Raw genomic sequence first — 24,489 nt, forward strand, 5'->3', positions numbered from 1 at the left:
TACTTTAGACTGCTGTACACAGGATAGCGGGGGACTGCAGATGAGAAATATCTGTGATTTTGAAACACTGAGTTGAGGGAGGTAATTTTGAGAGACAGCATATTTGGATTAGTAATTTCCTGTTTTTCTTTTCTTTAGAACTTGGAGAGTTTGCTCTTTTCTTTATTTATAATGATCTTCTGAGGTAGTGCATGATGGGAACAATTTGCCTCAACTGAAGCTACTTACTTCTCTGAGTCAATGCAAAGCACTTTCCCCCCCCCCCATCTCCCTTAGCCAGAAACTACCTTTGCAGAAACTGCTATTTAAAAGGGAAAGAGGGGGAGAGCCCTGTCAGTTTTGGAAAGCTGCTTTAAAGGATGTTTCACATAATCCTTCAAACATTTTGCGCAGCCCCTACTCTCTGGATAATAGTTTAGGATAATAAGTTTTATTTGTTTCCCACTTCTATAAAGCAGCAAATCATGCCATCGATTTTCAGAACTGTGAGAAAAAAGGGAAAAATTATTTCTGCAAACTACAGATAGTCCTTGACTTAAAGCAGTTTGTTTAGTGACCACTCAAAGTTACAACAGCACTGAAAAAAAGTGACTTATAACTGTTTTTCACACTTATGACCATTGCAGCATCCCCATGGTCATGGTTTCAAAATTCAAATGCTTGGCAACTGACTCATATTTATGATGATTTCAGTATCCCGATGGTCATGTGATCATCTTTTGTGACCTTCAGGCAAGCAAAGTCAATGGGGAAGCCAGACTCAACAGTGATGATACTAATTTAACATTTGCAATGATTCACTTAACAACTTTGGCAAGAAAGGTTGTAAAATAGGACAAAATTAACAACTATCTCACTTAACAACAGAGATTTGGGGTTCAGTTGTGGTCATAAGTTGAGGACTGCCAGTATAAACATAAAAAAGCAACCCACAAAAAGATGACTGGAACTACATGTGTCTAATCCTTTCTGTATCACTACCATAAACCCTGATTATTCCTCTCCTCTGTTTTTTTCAACTCCATCTTTAAATAACCCATATACAAAAAGGAGAAATTATGAAAAGCAAATAGATAAAGCCTTATTTTTGCACCCACACAATAGTTTCAAGGCCCGTTGCACTAGCACAGTGTTTCCCAAACTTGACAATTTTAAGGCATGAGGACTTCAACTCCCAGAATTGGAATTCTGGGAGTTGAAGTCCTCATGCCTTAAAATTGTCAAGTTTGGGAAACACTGCACTAGTATGACACAAATAGTCTCTCAGATACTTTTTCTACATTCTTCATTTCCATTACTGAATCTCTCATAAAGTCCTTCAAAGCTGATTTGCCTTTACTTTTGCTTCTGCAGACTTCAAAATTCTGCAGACTTCAAAAAACACGCACAGGGGATGCTGAAAGCTAATCAGTGCTCACTACCAGTTGATCATTAGGAAAGTTTTGAGGAAATCACCCATTCATTGCTCTGCTCTGTGAGCTACAACGGATCTTGGTGCAACAACAATCTCCTCGACAGTAACTTCACACCACAAGGAACAAAAATGATTGCTAGTGTTTTTCACTGTTATTTTGGGTTCACTTGATCCATATAGTTTGTTAAGAATTTTGAGCAGTTTGTATGACAAGCTTTTCACCTGAATTTACAGTTCTCTTGCAAGCTACAGAGATGAAAGGATAGCATGTTTTACAACAGATATTTTCTAATGCTTTTATCTAGATCAGACATGTCAATTTTGCGACATTGTGTGACATCGCAATGTATCAGAGCTTTTTCGCCATTGCTGGCAATGGGGTGGGCGTGGTTTCCCGATGACGCGTCCAGCCTGTGGGCCGGCAGTGACACCCCTGATCTAGATCATTCTGGAGAACAATTTGACAATTTGCAGCAATATGTTTTCTAAATCAGAAACAATTCAAGGTTTTTTAGGGTTTGAATGGATAGTGCAATTCAATGTGTGTCTTCTCAGAGGTCCTACTGAGCTCAGTGAGGCCTACTTCCAACTAAGTAGATATAAAGTTATAGCCTTATTCACATTCATTTCATGCCTGTTTATGAACAGAATTATTTAATATATATCTTTCACATGCAACTAGCTTTGAATGTAGCCAAAAGGAAAAAAAAATAATTACTTTTATATAAATTTGAAATAAATTAACAAACCGAATGACATTTGATTACGTGACCATAGCAACACATTTAATTTTAAAAGATTCTTTTACTTTGTACAGTGTTCCTTTTACTTCATCACCAAGCAACCAGCAAATCCTGATATAAATTTGATTTACTGCCAGTTTTGTTATCAGGAAATAAAAAAAAAAATAAATGGGAAAATACTGATTCTTCATGTTCCATGAATATGAAAATAAAATTATAGAACTTTTTCTTAGCAGGACAAAAGCTAAAGTGTGTACATGCCTATAATAGCATGTGCCACTATATAGTATAGTTGAGGCATCTTGCTGAAATCAATTAGAATGGAAGAAGGGACTTAAGCCATGATTCAATTAACCACATAAAGTCTTGCGCTTCAATTGCACACATTATAATAAAGGTGGGCTGCATTTTGTTCCTTCAGTTAATAAATGCAGATAGGATCAGACCTATCACTGGACACAGGAAGGTGACTGCACCAGCCGTCTTGAATCCCTGGCTATTCCCTTTCATTGGAAAAACAGTGTTGTAAATGCCAATTGTATGTTTGTAGTAGCAGTTGTTCTTAAGTTTCTGTAAGAGACTGAAGGGTCAATGTAAGATTCAATTGCCAGGGTAGTTGATCTTTGTATGCAGATTAAAAGAAATATATAGTCATCACTGTGGATTCACAGACTTCGAGCAGGCAAAAATTGGAGCCTGGGAGTTGTAATATTTCATCCAGCTAGACTGCAAAACCAATAGAAATTCATTTAAGCAGAAAAATATTCTTCTTCCTTCTTGTACTTGTGATAACTTGTCCCTTTAGAATAGAGCTCAGGTTGCCTGTTCTAGCAGTATTTCAGTTCTCTGTTCTCCTACTTCTCCTGATGTCTTTTGATACTTGGATGAACATGCTTTTGGATTCATTCCATGTACTTCCTGCTTAACTCACACCTGGCAATCAAGTGATACAAAGAGTATCTCTATCCTGTTCAATGTAAAGACTATCATATCTAAAATTTAAGATAGTTATCTTCCGTTTGCAAAACATTTGGACCCATAATTAACTTTAAGATGCTGTGTTTTCACTGAAGAGCTTATGCATGCATCGACTGTGTTGTAAGGAAAGAGAAGAGATTGTTTTTCATAATTTCTGAAGCGCAATAACACCAGGAAGTCAATATTCCATCATTTTTGCCCAATGACCCTTGAGTTTTCCCACTTTCCTTGCTGCAATATTGCAAAATAGGAGGTTCAGTAAGGAACTGAAGTATAATCTTGGAGTAAGTGTGGATTGCTTTTAGCTATCATGTGTAACTAATCAAAATGTTGAAACAGGTGTTTTTTTTCTTCTTCACTGCAACAAAAACAATTGAATAAAACGGAACTGGCAGAAAGTTTTCTTTGCATGAAATTTTTCCAGATGAATTTAATTCCACAAAATATAGAAAGTTCTTATATACTGAATTTACAAAAAAGAAAGCAGCAACAACAAACATGTTGATTTGCTAAAATAACATAGTAATTAAGTACACATGACCTACACTGCATAAATGTACTCATATGTCTGTGTTTTCATCCATGATCTAAACACCAATGTAATAGGCCTGGGGGAAGTGATTTAAACTGAAAAATGTGTGGAGCAAAGATGTTTGGAGCAATTCCATCTCCATTTTACTTCATAGTTCTACTCAAATTAAAGACTACTACACTTGTATATACTATTTAAAAAAAAATTGAAACAGCAGAAGCCTGTGATGTTTCTTCTACCCATTCAGTCTGTCTTTTACCAAAATTGTCACTGCAAATGCTGCTGTTTGATAGCTCTCTGCCCTGTATAGGAAGAGCTAAAACTGGTTTCTGTGGCATTCTATCATTTTCATTTATCTAACCAAAAAGCATTCTGAGTCACTGATTATATTCCATCAGTTTTAATCTCTTTAGTTCTCTTGTTTTCCAATCCTTTTTTAAAAAATAAGACTCCAGATATTCAATATAATCAGTTGGAACAGCCAACTCTTTGCTTGTTTTAATATATATTGGAGACCAAAGGAAGTAGGTAAGATTTATCCAAATAAATACTGTACTATTTTTATAAAATTAGGATGCTTAATAGGATGCTGATCTAGAATGGTAAAAATATCAGCTTACAAAAGTAATTTATACTCACATTCTGCCAATGTAATACTCTTAATGTCCACCCTACCGTGGACATTAAGGCTCAAGGATGAAATTAAATAGCCAGGATGAAAGTGGGGAGCCCTGCTGAGTGCCACATTGTAATCCCAGAGTCAGAAATCACCCAGTTTGTTACAATTCTGGCACAGAGTTGCAAGTAATAAATCTCAATATATTGAAAAAAGTCCCATGGAAAGCCCTATCTATTAATCACTTGCTCTAGGAATTTGATCCAAATCAGATCAAAAGTGCTTTCTTCATCTAAAGATACTTGTACTGCAAAATCCATTATGTGCTTGGCTATATCGAATATATTAGTTAATAACTGTAAATAGTCTGATGCGTAATGATTTTGAATGAACCCCAACTGGGAAGAATAAATTATGTTTGATAGGACCGCTTGCAAGTATCTAGCCAGTATGGAGTAAAGATCCTAGTATCCACATTAATTAATAATGTATGTCTATAACTAGCACAAAAGTTTGGATCTTTATCTGGTTTTAAAATCAGTCTTATATGTGCCTCATAAAATGATGATGGCAATTTACCACTCTTAAAAGATTCATTGTATGCCTCCAAAAATATAAAACCCAACAAACCTGCAAATGTCTTATATTGTTCTACTGAAAAACCATCTGGGACATGAGCGTTACCATTTTGCAACAATTGTGTAGAGGCTAAGAAAAGACAGAGGAGCTTTTAGTAAGCCAATGTAATCCTTTTGCATTCCTAAAATAACAAAGGGCACTTCCTTATGGGATCTTTGTACCATTCCAAAAGGAATTCCACATTTGCATGATTTCACACAGTCTCTGTTTGGCAGCTGATCCAATTTATTTCTGGCTCATCTGCTGAGTACTTCAAATTTCAGAAAAGGTTTATTTGTCATGTTGAAGCTCTGCAGAATTTATGGATAGACATTTTCCCATTTGTGGTGATCATCACCTCCCATACCTCCTAGCCATCAATACTCTTTTTCTCTTCTGTTAAAAGTCACGAGCCCTACCTGCAGGCTTTCTAAATTGTTTATCTTTTATCCAGCACCAAAACAGTATGCAACTAAGGTTTAGAAGTGTGAGAAAAATGCCTTTTGCAAAATGATAAAGCAAACACATTCACATGTAAACTGAAACCATAAGTACTGGGGCATTAGGAATTTATTTTATTATCTTATAATTTGAAGGGAGAGTGATAGATCTTACTACACAGGGATCCATGTTAACCAGCAAGACATTTCTGAAATTTCTTATGAGCTAGCTGAGAATAAGCCTGATTAATTCAATGGAATTGTCAGCACGTTTTTAGTGTTCCAAGGACAGCAAGGATAAAAATGATTATAGGCTAGGTTTAACTGCTTTGGAGGACCAGTTTGACTTCCAAGCATACATGGTTATAGAAATTAAAGAAGTGGGATTTTCATAAAGAAAGTAATAGTGTGGATTCTCACCTTTCCAAATATAATTTCTAATGGTAGATACACAGAAAGCTGCCAGGGTTATTACATTGTCACAGTTATTAATGTTGAAAGGATCTAACCAATAAAATATCATTTTAATCATCATAAGAATAAGATTTCACCTAGAGGAATCAGTCTAGGAATGGTTGTGATTCAGCTGAAGGTAAATATATCTAGGAAAACAGTATACAATGTCAGATTCCAAATCATAGGGAGTCATTTTACTTTAGGCTCCACTACCTGATCTGAATCTTGGGTCACTCATAGCCAGAACCTTTGGATTGTGTTCTCATCCCCTTCTGAGAGGAAAAACCCACCATGGACATGTCAGTGCTTATTTCAACAAAAGTTTTCTTATCATAGAATTGTGAGGAACATCTGTACAATAATGTGACCAACTTTTTTACAATGAAAAGGAGGACACAAATAAATTGAAGAAAAAAAATATTGTACATAAAAGAAACATTTTATTCATTGCAATAATAATACAGAATACACTATAATATGATAAATGCAGAGTGGGCCCTGCGGCTCCCAAAACACCAGTCGTGCTGGCTCCGGCCCCGGGGGGGCAGTCCGCCGTCAACACACCCCGCCTGCAGCTGCCCCGCCAGCACCACCGCCCACCCTGCGCAGCCCCATATAGAGTGGGCCCCGTGGCTCCCACAGCATGGGGGGCAGCCAGCCTCCACTGCCCCTCACACCCCCGCCCACAGCAGCCCCGCCACCCCTGCCTCTTGCGCCCACAGCCATTATTGCCCTAGCATGGCTGAAGATCAAGAGAAACTTACCGTGATGTTGCCGCTCCAGTCACCTCCAGATATCTTCGGGACTAACTAGGAGATGGTGTAGTTGGGTAGCAGGGAGGGGTGCAAAGTTCCTGCCAATTCGCCTTCTCTGCAGAAAACTTGCATGTGCAAAGTTTGCCAGCTGTGCTCAGCAGAAATTTGGCATGCTCAGCAGCAATTCCTATTGGCTTTTGAAAGCCAATAGGGGGAGTAGCACAGCTCATGCAAAAGTTGAAAAAAAAATATCAAAAAAAGGTGCCGGAACGCCATTCTGAGCGTTCTATGAGAAAATAAAAGCCCTGCAGATTAGTCTTCAAATATCGAAAAGGAGGACATGTAGGAGGACACTTTTCGAGGGAGGACAGAACTTACAAAAGGAGGACTATCCTCCCTAAAGGAGGATGGTTGGTCACCTTATGTACAATGAAGCCTTTTAAAAGAGAAGTTATGTCTGATCACACAAAGGACACTGACTCAAGGACTGTGACTTGCTGGTTCTGTTTGCAAGCAGCAAAATTATTCAATATTAATTTAATAATATTAACATTTATTTAATTAAAAATTAAAAATCTTAAAAAGGAAGCTTCCTTCACATGTCTCTATTTTTGAAGTGGTACAGCTTCACATGCTTTGGCCCTATTCTTTGCCTTTTGGTTGAAAAACCTGATTCCTTACCATATGCTTTTTCTGCCATAGAGAGTAGAAAAATGGAATGGGATTACTCTCAATATTACTATTAGATTTTTATCCCACCTTTTTATATATCTCAAGGCAGCAAACATACTTCATACTCGTGCCTCCTGTCTCCCCACAGCAATAACCCTCTGAGATGGGTTGGGCTGAGAAAGAGTGACTGTCTCAAAGTCACCCAGCTAACTTTCATGGCGAGGGGAGGCCTAGAACTCATAGATTCTTCCTTACTAGCTCAGCACGTCCACTACAGTACACTAAACTGGCTCTCTGGTTAGACAGACCAGACAGTTAGTGTCAGTTTATAAACATAAGTTATGTGTGGGAGGGCTCTGTATTTTAATTCCAACCTCAGTTTGGAAATCATAAAAACAGAAGGAAAAAGGGAGGGAAAATCAGATTCAGTAGACAGATCTCACCATCACCATCACCTCACTTTCAATTACTGTTCTCTCCCCCCCCCCCCGTTAAGTCCAAATGGAGACATGCAAGAAATAATCAGTGGACTGAAAGACTTACTGACCCTCACCAATAAAGATGCCCCTAAATCCATGTCAGCAAAAGGGAGTTGTATGTTTCCTTCATCATGTTTTGTTTGAATATAAAAATGAAAAGAAAAAAAAGTTTCAGAGCTCAGACCCTGAGTCAGACAATTTTTCTCCAGAAAGTACTTCCCAGATATATTAGAAGTAATGACTGGGATTTCTTGGAGTAAGGCATCAGGATGATGCCAACCTGGGGAAAGCCAAACTAGGAACTTAGAAGAGAGTAGCCCTTTACGTTATGCCTTATTCTTCAGTACAATTTTTCATTATGTAAAAATACCTTCTCCACCACATATAGTGTGACAAAGCCACTTTAACAGCATATTCATATGTTTTAGTAATATGCATGCATTCAGAATTACTTTAGGAAAAATAAATCCACATCTTGAAACTTAGAGGTTAAATTATTTCTGCCAATTGCTGACCAAGCACTGTTGGTTTCAAGGAATCAAAACTAATCAGCTAATTGGATACGTGTCTGAAGCTTTCCAGCATTTGTCTCTCAGTACTGAAGTATATATTCTTCCTTACCATTATAATAAAGGGTGGAGATTAATTGTGGCCCTTCTCTAGCAATATCCTTTGCTGTTCAGAAAAAATATTGTTGATGTCCAGCTTCAATATAAATGGGCTCTTCCAGTATGCTATACAGTCCAGTACTTAATTTGGGCATAGGCAATCTGTAATCTTCTCAATATTTTTGGATTTCAATTCCCATTCTTCTGAATGATGTTGGCTATTTTTAATTGGAGTTGGAGTATGCAGCATTTAGAAAGATATATCAGTTTTATCCCATTGATACTGTATTTTAAGACCAAGAAAGACTATAGCTATCATGCTGGGTCTTTGAAAGCAGGTGGCTGGGATAATTTTGGACGAAGAATGGACAACATTTTAGTCAGAGGCTAATGCAAATAAAGCACTTTGCTGGCTTAGAGCCTCCAACTACATATAATCATTCCCTGATTGCAAAAGTGCCTGAAGTCAGGACAAGAAGCAACGGATGGAAACTAATCAAGGAGAGAAGCAACCTAGAACTAAGGAGAAACTTCCTGACAGTTAGAACAATTAACCAGTGGAACAACCTGCCTCCAGAAGTGGTGAATGCTCCAACACTGGAAGTTTTTAAGAAGAGACTGGACAGCCATTTGTCTGAAATGGTATAGGGTTTCCTGCCTGAGCAGGGGGTTGGACTAGATGACCTCCAAGGTCCTTTCCAACTTTATCATCATCATCATCTACTATATCACCTTTCTGGGTAACTCAGTAGGCAAAAAGGAAGTGGAAGAGGGAGAAAAAAGCTCATACACCTGGTAGTACAGATGTTTAGGCCACCCATCTCCATTGTAAGATGACTCTGGGCAGAGTCTAACAATTACTGTGGTCCAAAAAAGTTTTTGACTTACAGGTGCATACAAAAGAACTACCTCTTGCCAAATGTTGTATTTCATTCAGTCTATAAGGGAAGAGAAGCTGATATAACCTTCACATATTTCTGGAAATTTGAAAGCATATTTACTAATCGTGTGCAGTTTTTTGTTATAAATTAAGAATAAGAAACAATGGATATAGCAAATATATAAATTTGGATTTCCTTTTAGCACTTTATTGTTGTCCTTTCCAAAATAACTTCCAATTTTTTGCTTTTAGAACTTCCCCCAGTGTTCCTTCTTCCAGGTGAATAAAAATATACTTCTATCTGCCTGCATGCATTACATGCTTGAGATTTCCTCACAGATTTCCAATAATATTCAGACTGGAGTACTGAGCAGCTATTCTAGAACCTTTATCTTTCTTTTCTTTTATGGCTGATTGAAAGTATCTTTTAGAATGTCATCTTGCTGAAATAGACAACCTCTTTTCAGTTTCAGTTTCTTCATACATTAACTACTAGGATGTGTTAATAATTAATGTATTTCTGTATCATTTGCTGCCACACAGATCCAAACTGTCATAGATTTCTCCTGTACTTAACAGTTGGCAAGCTTTCCTTTTTTCAAATGCTTCACCTCCCCCGCCCATATATTTTTTAAAGAAGATGGCCAAATTGTTCAGTTTTTGTTTCAAAAGTATAAAGTGCTGTTACAAAGTGTTTTCCATAATTTAAGCCATGATTATTCTGACTAGAGGTAATATTTTTTGACAATTCTCTCATGAACATTGTTGTTTTATAAACTACACTGTACTATAAAATTGTGGGCAATCACTCCAATGTAAGTTTAATAAATTTATCACCTGGTCATTTGTAATGATTTGTTATTTCTATATTGCAGAGAATTTTCTTGGTCCTTGAGATATTGCCTCAACCATTCCATTTCTTAATAGTGCTTTTCACAGTTGAAGCTGCTAGTTGGAAGTGTTTAAAGATTTTTTTAAATCTTCCTGTGTTTTGTAAGTGTGAATTATCTTCATCTATGAATGGTCAGATAGTTTTTGGGAGAAAGAACACATGATTGTTGATTGTAAAGAGAAGAAGAATCACTATCAGAGATGTTAGAAAGGTCAGCAAATCTATTCACTTGTGGAATAGTCTTCTTGTTGGTTGTAAGCTAAATTTTGGGGGCCTAACAATTTGAGAGTAAAAAATAAACTAATACTGAATATATTGCAAAAATATCCAAATTTCTGTATCTTCCATATTCACAGTTTTATTATTTTACTATACGTGAACTCAAATTTGCACAATAATATCATGATTAACTTTGTACTGGATAGAAGAGTCAGTTAGTCCCTCTGTATTGCTTGAAATATATAGTTTGACTAATTTCGGTATAACTTTTTTATATTTACTCTCATTTAATTCAGGGTTCCAATGACATTTCATCAAAAATGTGTGTTTTTTGTGGTAACATGCCTTTTTTTTACACATTTCCCTTCTTCTAACTTCTTTCTTCCCACCATGTTTCCTTTCTACTGTTACCTCACAACTTTAAATTATGCACATAGTAACATAGCAGGATATAATGGTTGCCTAGAGATCAGATACCATAATCTTTAATTTTTCCCTTCACTTATTCCTTACTTTATGATTACAGTAATAATAGAAATGAAATATATATTTAGATACATGGGAATTAAAGCAACAGTGAAGTAAAATTTGCTTAAAAACCTTTGCCACTTTAAAACAAAAACAACACTAAGCTTTTTAAATTTCTATTAATATTCTCAGTTTAATTAAAGAAAATATTTCTGATTTTATTGATTCATTTGACTCATAACAGATTGGGCATTGTACCTTGCTTTCAACCAGCACTCAGAATTACTGAAAATTTAATAATTGGCTCTCTCAGAAGCTGGTATGAGCTGTTCTAGCACACCACTGTCCAAGCTAGAGTTTATACCAGGCAGGCCATATATAGTCATTTAATTAATTACCTTCTTAATAGTTCCTTAGGGATACACATGTGCATATGCAGTATATATCTAATTTTATTGAAAACTTTAAACAGAAGAATAAGACTAATACAGTACAAACTAAAATAGAGAAAAAGAAAAAAAGGAAAGATGAAAGAAAAAAACTAAAAGTACCAAAAGGAAAATAATAGCAGGAAAATATAAAAGAAAAGAAAAAGTTATAAAGAGGTGGCTTCCAATACAAGTACAATTATAAATTGACCTTTCTCTCCACAGTTACATTATGTCTCTCTTCTTTCTATAATCTATCCTATCTAATAATTAAAACCATGAATCATAAGGCCATTTCTTTCTATTTTATGCAGAATCCATACTGGATTTCCAATCATCAGTAAACATAGGTATTGTCTTTTCTCTAATCAAACAAGTCAATGACTTGTTGATTTCAGCAACTTTATGGTAGAAAGCTATGGAGAACTTTATTAGGTATGCACACACACCAAACATTAAATTGAAGAAACTGCTATTTTACAAACCATTATTTCCCAGAAGCTTGTTTTGTTCTTTCTAGCTTCATCCATTTTAGTCCAGCCTAAGAGCAAGCCAACTATTCTTCCAACCTGATTCACTGAGAATCAAAAGGTGGATGCATTCTCTAGATACAGGGAGCAATTATAACCTCTTCCATTTCCTTTAGTTGTTTTTCTCTACAAGCTGGTTTTTCATCAGTCTCAATATCAGCCAACTTGGCTGGAATTCAGCTTCACCTCATACAAACCTTGGGAAAAGTGAGGAAAGGTCAGCTGGCAGAAAAGATTATACAAACCTGGGTTATGTAGTTTATATCCTGAAGGCATGATAGAAAGCTCTCTGTCAAAAGAAAAAAAAAATACTTATCCAGAAAACAAAAATTTGGCTTGCCCATGTTATCTAACTGAAGACAGACCAGTGTGATTAGAATATTTTGACTAAATGTTTGTTCCTCTTTATAGAAAGATCTCTATCACATCTGATGAAACCGAGAAGCCAGTCTCATTTACAAAAGAAAAAATCTGGAGTTGCTCAGCATGCAGAAAGTAAATATACTGCTCAAAAAAATAAAGGGAACACAAAGGTATAGGATCCTATATGTTTGTGTTCCCTTTATTTTTGTGAGCAGTATACTTAAACATATTTATCTCTCTGAATGCTCTGGGTAGTCTGTCAAACTAGACATTGGCTAGTTTTGTATCAGAACAGCAAACTTATCCTCTGAACTTGTATGATACTTAAGTATCATACAGCTCACCCACAAGAAAATTGCACGAACGGGCTTGAGAAGGTCTTCATCTGTAGAAAAGCTCCTGGGGGCGGGGAAGATTCTCCATTTATCAATATTAGAAAAAAAAATGAGCATGCTCAGTGGGAATCAGGTGGAAACTGGTTGGAAGAAAAGAGAAAACAGAATATTTGGTCAGAATGGAGTATTTGGGTAGAAAATACGGCAAGCTACAACCCTGCTCCCAAACACTCAATATCTGCAACATATTTTTCTTGGCCACACTTTTGTATTTAATAGACCATAGATCTCAAAAGTTTTGAGGCCTAGGGATACATTTAAATTTGAGGAAATAATTGCTAGGAAAACAAAGAAAAGCTTAAAAACAGATCCCAATGTAAATGCCACATGAGATATTTGATGTTAATTTAAAAAAATCCAAGAAGAATGGCAACAGCTAAAGCTCCTCTCAGACACAAATTGAAACACAGAGATACCCATTTCCCATCTTAAAGCTGCACTTTCTGTTTATCTCAGGAAACTTCCTACTACTTTTTTTTAGAACAGAACTGAACATTATGGCTGGAAGGTCTTCTAGTCCAACCCCCTTGCCCATGGCAGAAGGCCTTATTTCATCCCAGACAAATGGTTGTCCAATCTTTTCTTGAACATCTCCAGTGATGGAGTACTCACAACCAGGTGGCAGGCTGTTCCATTGGTTAATTGTTCTCACTGTCAGGAAATGTCTTATTTCCAGGTTGGATCTCTCTTAATAAGCTTCCACCCATTGCTTCTTGTCCTACCCTCAAAAACTTTGGAGAATAAGTTGACCCCTCCTCTCTCTGGCAGCCCCTCATGTACTGGAAGTTAGCTATCATATCACCCCCTAGTCCTTTTCGTTAGACATACCTAACTCCCTCAACCGCTCATACGATTTAACTTCCAAGATCCTTTATCACTTTGTTGCTCTTCCCTGCACTCATTCTAGGGTCTCAGTATCTTTTTTATATTATGGTGACCAGAACTGGACACAATATTTCAAGGGTGGCCTCACTAATATAGTATAAAGCAGTACTATTATTTCTTATGAGCTTGCTGTTATTCTTTTATCAATGCAGTCTAGGACTGTATTAGCTTTTTTGCAGCTGCAGCACATTGCAGGCTGATACTTAAGATAGGCAGTAAATTTAATAACAAACAAATAATGCCTTTCAGAGGATTAGCAGATACATATCCAGTTGTACACTGTTGTTTCCATGCTACAAAAATTGCTGGAAACTGCCACTGTTGCAAAAAAAAAAAAAATGTAGCGCCACATTTTCAGGTTGCTTTGATGGGCTATAAATAAATTGCTGCTACCCTCACTATAAGCTGTCGGTCTACCAACCTCTACAATACTTCTTGCTTTTAAAAGGAGGTTTATCTACTTCACTGTGGCTTCCAGCATCTTGAAAAAAATACAGTTTGGTATTTTTTGTACTGTGCATATATATACATAGTATGCATACATATGTAGAGATAGGTGTAGATATGATATACCACACACACTAGTGAATATGCCCAATGCATTGGGTTTGAACAACACACCTTGATACACTCTGTAAAAAAAACATAGACCATCCATAGTTTTTGTAGCATGTAGCCTTAATCAGGTTTCATTATCAATGCTGATTCTGTGATATTATGGCATGGATAAGTACTTATTTCAATAGTGTAAAATCTGAATCAGGTTGGCTTCTCTTGCTAACTCTCAATGCTGGCCATAAAAACATTTTTTTGATATTGTTGGAGTAGCTAGGCATGTATATATCACTTTCTGCTGGAGGTAAAGGTATAATGGCAGATGGTTTCACGTTCTATTGCTGATTAACTGATGTAATAGAAAGTTTATCCTAATTATATATTTTGATAATAGTCAGACAACTTTTACCTGCTCATACTCTCCCAGCCCAACTTACATCATAGGGTTGTTCTTCTGGAAAATTTGGAGAAGGAAGCATTAAGTTTACCATCTTGAATTGTGCAAAATAAAGGCAGGACATAAATAAAAAATAAATCACTGTCCACTGTAGCAAAGGAAATATAATGGTTTTTCTAATTCCAATCTTACATTATGTAGCCTTGAAGTCCTTTCAATATTCTTTAGAATGGATGGAAGCAGTTTTGTCATAAGTATTGGTATGAACAAAACTTAAAATATTGCCATGATACACATGAAACATTGCAGATCTGTGACAAATTCTTATACATCTGTACCTCACCAGCTTTGGGGCAACCTGATTTGGGGCAGCCTCACTGGTACCTGCTGAAAGGAGAACTATATAGTTGTGTGATGGGGAGAGCAATCCTATGTCTAATAAGGGCAAAGGGAGAAAACAGAATGTGGAGCAGGAAAAACAAGTGAGAAGGAAGAAACTGTTGGACAAAAGAGGAGTCAGGTATATGGGGGCACCGAGAACATCTTGCCCAGAATACCTTAAAACAGGGGTAGTCAACCTTTTTATACCTACCGCCCACTTTTGTATCTTTGTTAGTAGTAAAATTTTCTAACCGCCCACCGGTTCCACAGTAATGGTGATTTATAAAGTAGGGAAATAACTTTACTTTATAAAATTTATAAAGCAGAGTTATAGCAAGTTAAAGCATATAATAATAATTACTTACCAAACACGACGAGTTGTGTTTCTACCAAACAGTTCTACTTTGGTTTCATCTGACCATATGACATTCTCCCAATCCTCTTCTGGATCATCCAAATGCTCTCTAGCAAACTTCAGACGGGCCCGGACATGTACTGGCTTAAGCAGGGGGACACTTCTGGCACTGCAGGATCTGAGTCCCTGGCAGCGTAGTGTGTTACTGATGGTTGCCTTTGTTACGTTGGTCCCAGCTCTCTGCAGGTCATTCACTAGGTCCCCCTGTGTGATTCTGGGATTTTTGCTCACCGTTCTTGTGATCATGTTGACCCCACGGGGTGAGATCTTGCGTGGAGCCTCAGATCGAGGGAGATTATCAGTGGTTTTGTATGTCTTCCATTTTCTAATTATTGCTCCCACAGTTGATTTCTTCACACCAAGCTGCTTGCCTATTGCAGATTCAGTCTTCCCAGCCTGGTGCAGGTCTACAATTTTGTTTCTGGTGTCCTTTGACAGCTCTTTGGTCTTCTTCACCATAGTGGAGTTTGGAGTGTGACTGAGGTGGTGGACAGGTGTCTTTTATACTGATAACAAGTTCAAACAGGTGCCATTAATACAGGTAATGAGTGGAGGACAGAGGAGCCTCTTAAAGAAGAAGTTACAGGTCTGTGAGAGCCAGAAATCTTGCTTGTTTGCAGGTGACCACATACTTATTTTCCACCATAATTTGCAAATAAATTCTTTCCAAATCAGAGAATGTGATTGTCTGGATTTGTTTTCTCATTTTGTCTCTCATAGTTGAAGTCTACCTATGATGACAATTACAGGCCTCTCTCATCTTTTTAAGTGGGAGAACTTGCACAATTGGTAGCTGACTAAATACTTTTTTGCCCCACTGTAGAAACAGGAAGTCTGATGAAATTACATTTAATTAATTAAATTATTAATGAGATCCCTGAGGCTGATGCTGCGAAACTAAATACTGGATATCTGGCTCAATTTTTGTAAGGAACAAACGAAGGTCTCCTCTTTCGGAAATATTCAGGCGGTTTCTTTCTTTGGTCATAATATGATTAACAGCACTAAAGCCTGATTCCACAAGATATGAGGTAGGGAAAGGTATCAATAAACTGAATATCATTTTCCACATATTTGGATATAAGGCAGGCATTTTTTTTACTTTGCCATAGGTTTTCATATCCACCACTTTCAAATTTATGTTTACTTTCTTCATCATATCTAATTTCTAACAGTTCTTCTTGGCAAGTTATATCAGCCTCTTCAATATTTGCGGTAAAAGGATTTTTCATCCAGTCATACACCTTCAATTTCAAAATATCTTCAAATCGTTTTTCCATGTCCAATTTAAGTTCGTTGAGGTGGCTACTAAATCTGTCAATATCCTCTGGAGTTACATCATCTTTTATAGATGATAATTCAGGAAACTGATGAAATTCTCTCTTCAATAGATTATAACGAAGTAGTTCAAGTTTGTCAATAAATAATGACACAATAGTTTGGCAACCTATAAGAGTCTTATTAGCTCCCTGAAGCTGCAAATTGACATCATGAAATCTCTTGAAAATATCTGCCAAATAAAAGGCATCATTCTTTACTGTTTTTAACTGTTGACACAAATTGGTCTCATTATTACTTTCAAAAAATTGTATGACACTATCATATAATGCTACAAAACGAGCCAAAGATGTACCCTTTGACAGCCACCGAACTTCTGTGTGCAAAAGTAACGTAATAAAATCTTCATTATTGTCCTGGCAAAGCTGTCGAAACATTCTATCATTTTTTGGTTTGGATTTGATCTTGTTTATGGCTCGAATTATTATATTTAATGATGAATGGAGAGTTGTACTTAGATGTTTTCCTACAAGATGTTGTCTGTGCACCACACAATGAATACATAAAACATTTGACACTTCTTCCTTCAAATAAGCAACAAATCCACGATAGCAACCTACCATTGATGGTGCTCCATCAGTAGCACATGCAACAATATTATTCAAAGGAATATTATTTTTTGTAAAGTATGATTTCACAGTATTAAATATAGATAATCCTCTTGTATCTGTAATGAGATTTATTGCAAATAGCATTTCTTCTTGTAATGTATTGTTTTCATCAAAATAACGTACATATGCCATCAATAAAGCATTATTATCTGCAGTGGTAGACTCGTCCAGTTGCATAGAAAATGAAGTGTTTTGGAGAATACTTATCAGTTTTTTTTCAACATTAACTGCCATTTCATCAATTCGTCGCTTTACTGTGCTATCGCTTAGGGGCAACGTTTTTAAATTTTCAGGTATATCCTGATGCATTACTGTTGAAATAAATTCTTTTATAGAGGGTATTATTACTGTTTCTCCAATATTATAGCTTTTACCACTTTTTGCAATTAATTGTGAAATGCGATAAGCGCAAATTAATCCATCTTCGTTCGCTGCATGTTGTTTCTTAAATGATGCAACGATTGTTGAACGATTTTGAAATTTTTTATATATTTCCTGAAAATATTCAATGGGCTTGTCCTTATCATTTGGATGCTTTGTAGAAAGATGTTCTCGCAATCGACTTGGCTTCATTGCCTCATTGGATAATGTTTTATGACACAATAAACACATTGGGTGTTGTTTATTTACAACAGATTCTATGAAACCCATCTTCAGATACTCTGGCAAATAGCCACGAGCGTATTTCTTTTTTTGAGACATGGCCTCTACCTTGGTATTGAGGGAATGCCCAGTGGAGTCTGGTTTGCCCCCGATCTGTGCCTGTCACAGCAGGATGAAGAGAGAGCCTGGTTTTTGTCAGAGATGTCTGAAACCTCTATGACTGAGGGCTCTGTGCGGTCTCAAAATGGCAGCCGCACCAAAATTAGCGGCCGCTTGTATTTCGGCTGGGCCTTCCCAGCCATGAGGGGCTCTAAGAGGAAGCTTGTTGTTGGTTGTGCCTTAATTTCCACCCCCCAAAGCCGAAAATGAGGCACTTGCAGTTTTATCTCGTTGCGCAGCCTCTGCTGCGATCCGGATCGTCGAGAAAGTTGACGGGAGCCTCGCAATGATGGCGCGCTTCAGCGAGGCTCTCTGGCCTCCGAGAGCTCCGTGGGGGGTCGCACAGCTGAGGCTAACACCCCGCGCCTGCTGGAAAGCTCTGTGAGCCGATCGGAGGGCTCAATGGATCCAAAAATTTAAACGGCTCGATTGAACCCCTACCGCCCACCAAAAGAGGAAGCTTGTTGTTGGTTGGGCCTTTAATTTCCACCCCCCAAAGCCGAAAATGAGGCACTTGCAGTTTTATCTCGTTGCGCAGCCTCTGCTGCGATCCGGATCGTCGAGAAAGTTGACGGGAGCCTCGCGATGATGGCGCGCTTCAGCGAGGCTCTCTGGCCTCCGAGAGCTCCGTGGGGGGTCGCACAGCTGAGGCTAACACCCCGCGCCTGCTGGAAAGCTCTGTGAGCCGATCGGAGGGCTCAATAGATCCAAAAATTTAAACGGCTCGATTGAACCCCTACCGCCCACCAAAAAAGCTGGAACGCCCACTAGTGGGCGGTAGGGACCAGGTTGACTACCACTGCCTTAAAATGTTGCTGTGGGGAAGAAACACATTAAGAAAAAATGTTCTGAGTAATTATGAGCGATACTTCATTTCTGGTGAAATTGTTCTTGTCAAGTCTGCTGTTAAGGAATAGACAACTGAACAATACAAGAAAGTATTGTGTGTGTGAAAGGAAGTTTACCTCAAATTACTCACAGTGTAGGAGGAAAGGGGAGGAGAGGGGCAACCATCCTTTGGAAGAAAAAAAAGAGGAACATGATGACCATGCTTTATTTCGTATCCGTTGTTTTGGTCTTGCTTTCCTGTTCTCTCCAACACTTAGTGTTCTCATTCTCATTCATGTCATTTGTTTTACTTTCATGCCAGAGCACTGTTTTATTTGGTTAACCGCCTGTTTTGAAGCAACACCTCCAGAACACATGTACTGTTGCAGACAAGAGATCATTGGTTGCAGAGATAACCTTCCTTTACATTTCCAACATCTTGAGAGTTTGACAGACTCATGTTCATGTGTTTTCAAGTAGCTCTCTGCGTGAGTTAGGGACAATTATAATTCCCAGTTCAGACTACCTCACAGGATTGTTACGAGGATGAAACTGAAGCAGGAATATAGATTACCATACTGACAGCCTTGCCTAGTACATAATTGCAAATTAAATAAATATCAAATATATTTTTATTGGCTAACTGTTAGGACAATAAAAGAAAAACCCTTAGAGCAGGGATCCCCAACCTCCTTGTGCAAGTGGCGTTCATCTGCTGCTTGTGCCAAATCATCCCCTTTTTTCCCCTGCTGCCTTATAGAATTGAGGACCACTGCCTTATAGGGTCCTTTCTAGAAATACAATCTCCATTATTTCTTTTCAGATATTCTCAGTTCAGACATAACTTTTTCCTGCTGTTTTTAATTGTATGAGAGCTAATCATAGCAAACAGCCAACATGGGACAAGTCAGAGACTGACAGCAGTTACTTGCCCCAGGCAATCTCTGGCAAGTGGAGGACTACTTCCTTTTATCTGTTTCATCAGATTTGATGTACTACATCTGAATCTTGTGAATTGACTTGAGGCTACATGTAGCCTAGAAAGGGGGAAAATGTACTGTTTTATTAAATCTGCTCTATGTCCTAAAAAAATATTAAATTATAGAATGACTTTTTGACTACTTTATTATACTTAGCATTTCTAACTGGAGTGATTATTCCCCTCTAGTGTAGGCTTTGTAGGAGGAGATAATGTAAATAAAGCTACCATTAAGTTACAGCAATAAAGCAACCCTGAGAAGTATCATACCTGGATAAAGTATCACGATATGCGAACACAGCTTCTGAGAGAAAACAGTCCTACAGACAGTATTGAATCAGATAGATTAAAAGTCTGAACAGTAAAATGTCCTAAGAATTAAATTCCTAAGCATAAAAAAGGGCAAGGCCACTTTAGCATGATTCCTGCCTTGCAGAGATATAGAGTGACTTCCTAGCATGAACCAATCTGAGCATACTTTTAAGAATTTTCTCCAATTTACTATTGGGTTTATCTTTTCCTTATATTTATCAAGTTCCCAGATTTCCTTAGTTTAAATTGGTGTTTAAAATTTAAATTCTCAAAGTACACTCAAGCATGATATAATAATACCATCATTGCTAACATAAATGTTCTTGAAAAGGCAGGAACTAGAATAGTCTTCCCCTTCCAATTCAGTAATGGATGCTGAATTATATACATTCAATACTTTAAACACAACATGCCACATTATACCATAATACCTGAGATGTAATAATAATAATAATAATAATAATAATAGTAATAATAATAATAATAATAATAGTAATAATAAAGTTGGAAGGGACCTTGGAGATCATCTAGTCCAACCCCCTGCTCAGGCAGGAAACCCTATACCATTTCGGACAAATGGCTGTCCAGTCTCTTCTTAAAAACTTCTAGAGTTGGAGCATTTACCGCTTCTGGAGGCAGGTTGTTCCACTGATTAATTGTTCTCACTGTCAGGAAGTTTCTCCTTAGTTCTAGGTTGCTTCTCTCCTTGATTAGTTTCCACCCGTTGTTTCTTGTCCTGCCTTCAGGCACTTTGGAAAATAGCTTGATTCCCTCTTCTTTGTGGCAGCCCCTGAGATATTGGAACACTGCTATCATGTCCCCCCTCGTCCTTCTCTTCATTAAACTAGACATACCCAATTCCAGCAACCGTTCCTTATATGCTTTTAGCCTCCAGTCCCCTAATCATCTTTGTTGCTCTTCTCTGTACTCTTTCTAGAGTCTCAACATCTTTTTTACATCGTGGTGACCAAAACTGGATGCAGTATTTCAAGTGTGGCCTTATCAAGGCATTGTAAAGTGGTATTAATACTTCACGTGATCTTGATTCTATCCCTCTGTTAATGCAGCCTAGCACTGTGTTGGTCTTTTTGGCAGCTGCAGCACACTGCTGGCTCATATTTAAATGATTGTCTACTAGGACTCCGAGGTCCCTCTCACAGTTACTACTATTGAGCAAGGTGCCACCTATGCTGTACTTGTGCATTTGGTTTTTCTTGCCTAAATGTAGAACCTTGCTTTTTTTCACTATTGAATTTCATTTTGTTAGATAGTGCCCAGTGGTCAAGTCTGTTCAGATCCTTCTGTATCTTAAGCCTGTCTTCTGGAGTGTTGGCTATTCCTGCCAGCTTGGTGTCGTCTGCAAGTTTGATGAGTTCCCCATCTATCCCCTCGTCCAAATCGTTGATGAAGATGTTGAAGAGCACTGGGCCCAGAACAGAGCCCTGGGGCACCCCACTACACACTTCTCTCCATGTAGATGCGGTTCTATTGAGGACCACTCGCTGAGTACGGCCAGTCAGCCAGCTACGGATCCATCTGGTGGTGATTCTGTCTTCCTCACATTTTTCTATCTTATCAAGTAGTAGATTGTGATCTACTTTATCAAATGCCTTACTGAAGTCCAAGTAAATTATGTCCACAGCATTCCTCTGATCCACTAATTTTGTCACTTGGTCAAAGAATACGATAAGATTTGTCTGGCATGATCTATTTTTGACAAACCCATGTTGGCTTTTAGTAATGACTTTGTTTACCTCTAGGTGTTCGTTGATTTGTTGTTTGATTATCTTTTCCAGGATCTTCCCAGGTATTGAGGTCAGGCTGATAGGTCTGTAATTTTCTGGGTCCATTTTTTCCCTTTTTTGAGGATGGGAACTACATCAGCTCTTTTCCAGTCCTCTGGTAATTCAGTGGTTCCGAGATCACATCTGCCAGTTCCTTGAGAACCTTGGGGTGTAATCCATCTGGTCCTGGTGATTTGAACTCATCTAGGCTGGACAGGTGCTCACTTACCATTTTCTTGCCTATCTTAACTTGTGTTTCTATTCTGTTTTTTATGGCACTATTTTTGATAGGTTGGTCTGTTTTTTCCCTTTGTGTAAAGACAGATGCAAAAAATGAGTTAAATAGTTCTGCTTTCTTCCTGTTGCTTGCCACCTTCTTGCCATTTTCACCCACTAATGGACCAATCATTTCCTTCACTTTTTTCTTGTTTTTTACATGTTGAAAGAAGCTTTTTTGTTATTTTTGATTTTGGTCGCAAGCCTTAGTTCATTTTGAGCCTTGGCTTTCCTCACTTCATCTTTGCAGGCTTAGGCTATTTGCTGATATTCTGACTTAGTTATGTGCCCCTCTTTTCACTTTCTATCCTTGTCCTTTTTATCTTTCAATTTGTCAGAGAGTTCTTTATGCAGCCATGCTGGTTTCTTTTGAGAGCTGTTGTGCTAGACTGTGCTTTTATTATCTCATTTTTCAAAATTTCCCAAGCTTCTTGAGTTGTTTTCCCCTTGAGGATTCTCATCCATGGAATCCTTCCCAAGCCCTCTCTAAGTTTATTAAAATTAGCTCTCTTAAAGTCCAAGACTCTAGTTTGACTGTGTTCTATTGCTTGTGCTTCCATAATGTTGAATTCTAATATTGCATGATCACTTCCTCCCAGGGTTCCTATGGCTTCAACACCTTCTATCATTTCATCTCTGTTAGTGAGAATTAGATCCAAAATGGCTAATCCCCTAGTTCCCTTCTCTACTTTTTTGGAGACAAAGTTGTCTGCTAGGTTTGCCAGGAACCTGTTTGATCTTCCACTTGGTGCAGAGTTTGTCTCCCAGTTGATGTCAGGGTAGTTAAAGTCCCTCATTACTATTGTGATGTGCTTCCTACATACCTTAGTTAGCTGACTAGCAAAAAGTTCATCTATTTGGTTGGTGGGTGGTCTGTAGTATACACCTATGGCAATGTCATTTCCCCCCCTTTTATATTGACCCAAATGCATTCAAGACAGTTTTATCATTGTTGTGCTCTATTTCTGTAGAGATGTAGTTATTTCTTATATATAGAGCAACTCCACCTCCTCTTTTATTTGGTCTGTTTCTTTTAAATAATTTAAGTCCCTCTAGCTGTGTGTTCCATGTGTGGGTTTCATCCCACCATGTTTCCGTAATAGCAACAATATCATATCTGCCCTCATTAACCTGAATTTCTAGTTAACCCTGTTTGCTGTTCATATGCTATGTATTGGTGTATAAACATTTGAGTACTTTGTGACTGGCCCTGTGTTTACTTTCTACATAACCTGTGTGGTGCCTGAGTTCCCCTATTGTCTTACCACCTATTTGGTTAGTGCACTTTGTGTGCACTCGCTATTCGAGGCTTCATTTTGCTTAACAGCAAGGTTGGTATTCTTGTCCACACACACATCTATGCTACATGCACTGGTAGCCCTATAATTTTTAGATTGCCGGGGACAGGGTTGTTCTGTATCAATTAACTCACTATCCCTGCTGTTTAGTTTAAATTTTCCTCCAGAAAATCTGTGAATTTATAGCCGAGTAACTCAGTCCCTTTTTTTGATGGATGCAAACCATCTCTTTTGTACATCTTTTGATTGGACCAGCTACAGACATCGTGACTAATATATCCAAAGCATTCCCCTTTACACCACTCCTTTAGCCACATATTGAATTGTGCTATGCACTGGCCTTTTCCATTTTGCTCCTTATACACTGGTAAAACCTCTGAGAAAGTAAGCCTACAGCCTATTCTGCTAAGTTCCTTCCTTAAGCTCTGGAAATCGTTCTGCACAGAGAGTACATCTTTTTGGGACAGATCGTTAGTGCCGAGATGTACAATAGCCTCCATATCACAGTGGATGCGGATGTTGTTAATCTAAAACTTTCCTGTAATAGAGTAGAAAACATAATGTCTGAGAAGATTACAGTATATACCAAAATTGTACCCAGGAGTCAGTTGAACCGAACACTTCCTACTGTAAGAAACTAGTTTTGTAAAAAAATTTTTTTTAACACAAACGGTATGTACAATTCAAGTTTATAATAGGTATTTACTGTAGTCATAACTATAGAAAAGATTGTGTATTTAATAGCATTCATGATTATGCATTTCTCATTCATTCTAACAGAGTGTTTCCAAGCTAAACCTGAGGAAACATTTGGAAAAGCTGTCTCATGCAAGGAAAGTCTGTTTTCCTGCAAAGGTTAGTTGGCCTTATTTTTAGTTTTCCAGTGTTAATATTTTTCCATTTTTGCAAAGGAAGTGCAAAAAGAACTGCCAGTACTAGAAATTAAATTCCTTATGTACAGATCTAATGATACACAGCCAATAATTACAGTTACATCATTAAAGCTAACACCAATCTGGCATTTTCAGGAGCAATAGCACAAATGAAACGAATCCCTGCAGAACTGAAAAAGTTGGATGTAAAATCTAGTTAAGGTTATAATTTAGCTATAATTTAGCTAAGATAAATACACTTACTTGGATATTTCCTTGAATTTAATCAAACCCACATCTAAGAGGGTTT

General features: G+C 37.6%; 1 long non-coding RNA gene across 2 annotated transcripts in view; it reads left to right on the forward strand.

Moving 5' to 3' along the window:
- LOC120318634 overlaps positions 1-24,489 on the forward strand; it is a 39,127-nt gene that overhangs the window by 5,868 nt on the left and 8,770 nt on the right. For both annotated transcript variants that reach the window (XR_005559551.1, XR_005559550.1), the window contains exon 3: positions 24,088-24,162. This is a non-coding gene — a long non-coding RNA (uncharacterized LOC120318634). The remainder of the gene's footprint in view (positions 1-24,087; positions 24,163-24,489) is intronic.

Source organism: Crotalus tigris, unplaced genomic scaffold (genome assembly GCF_016545835.1).
Source record: "Crotalus tigris isolate CLP2741 ecotype Arizona unplaced genomic scaffold, ASM1654583v1 scf7180000020342.816771, whole genome shotgun sequence".
NCBI lineage: Eukaryota > Metazoa > Chordata > Lepidosauria > Squamata > Viperidae > Crotalus > Crotalus tigris.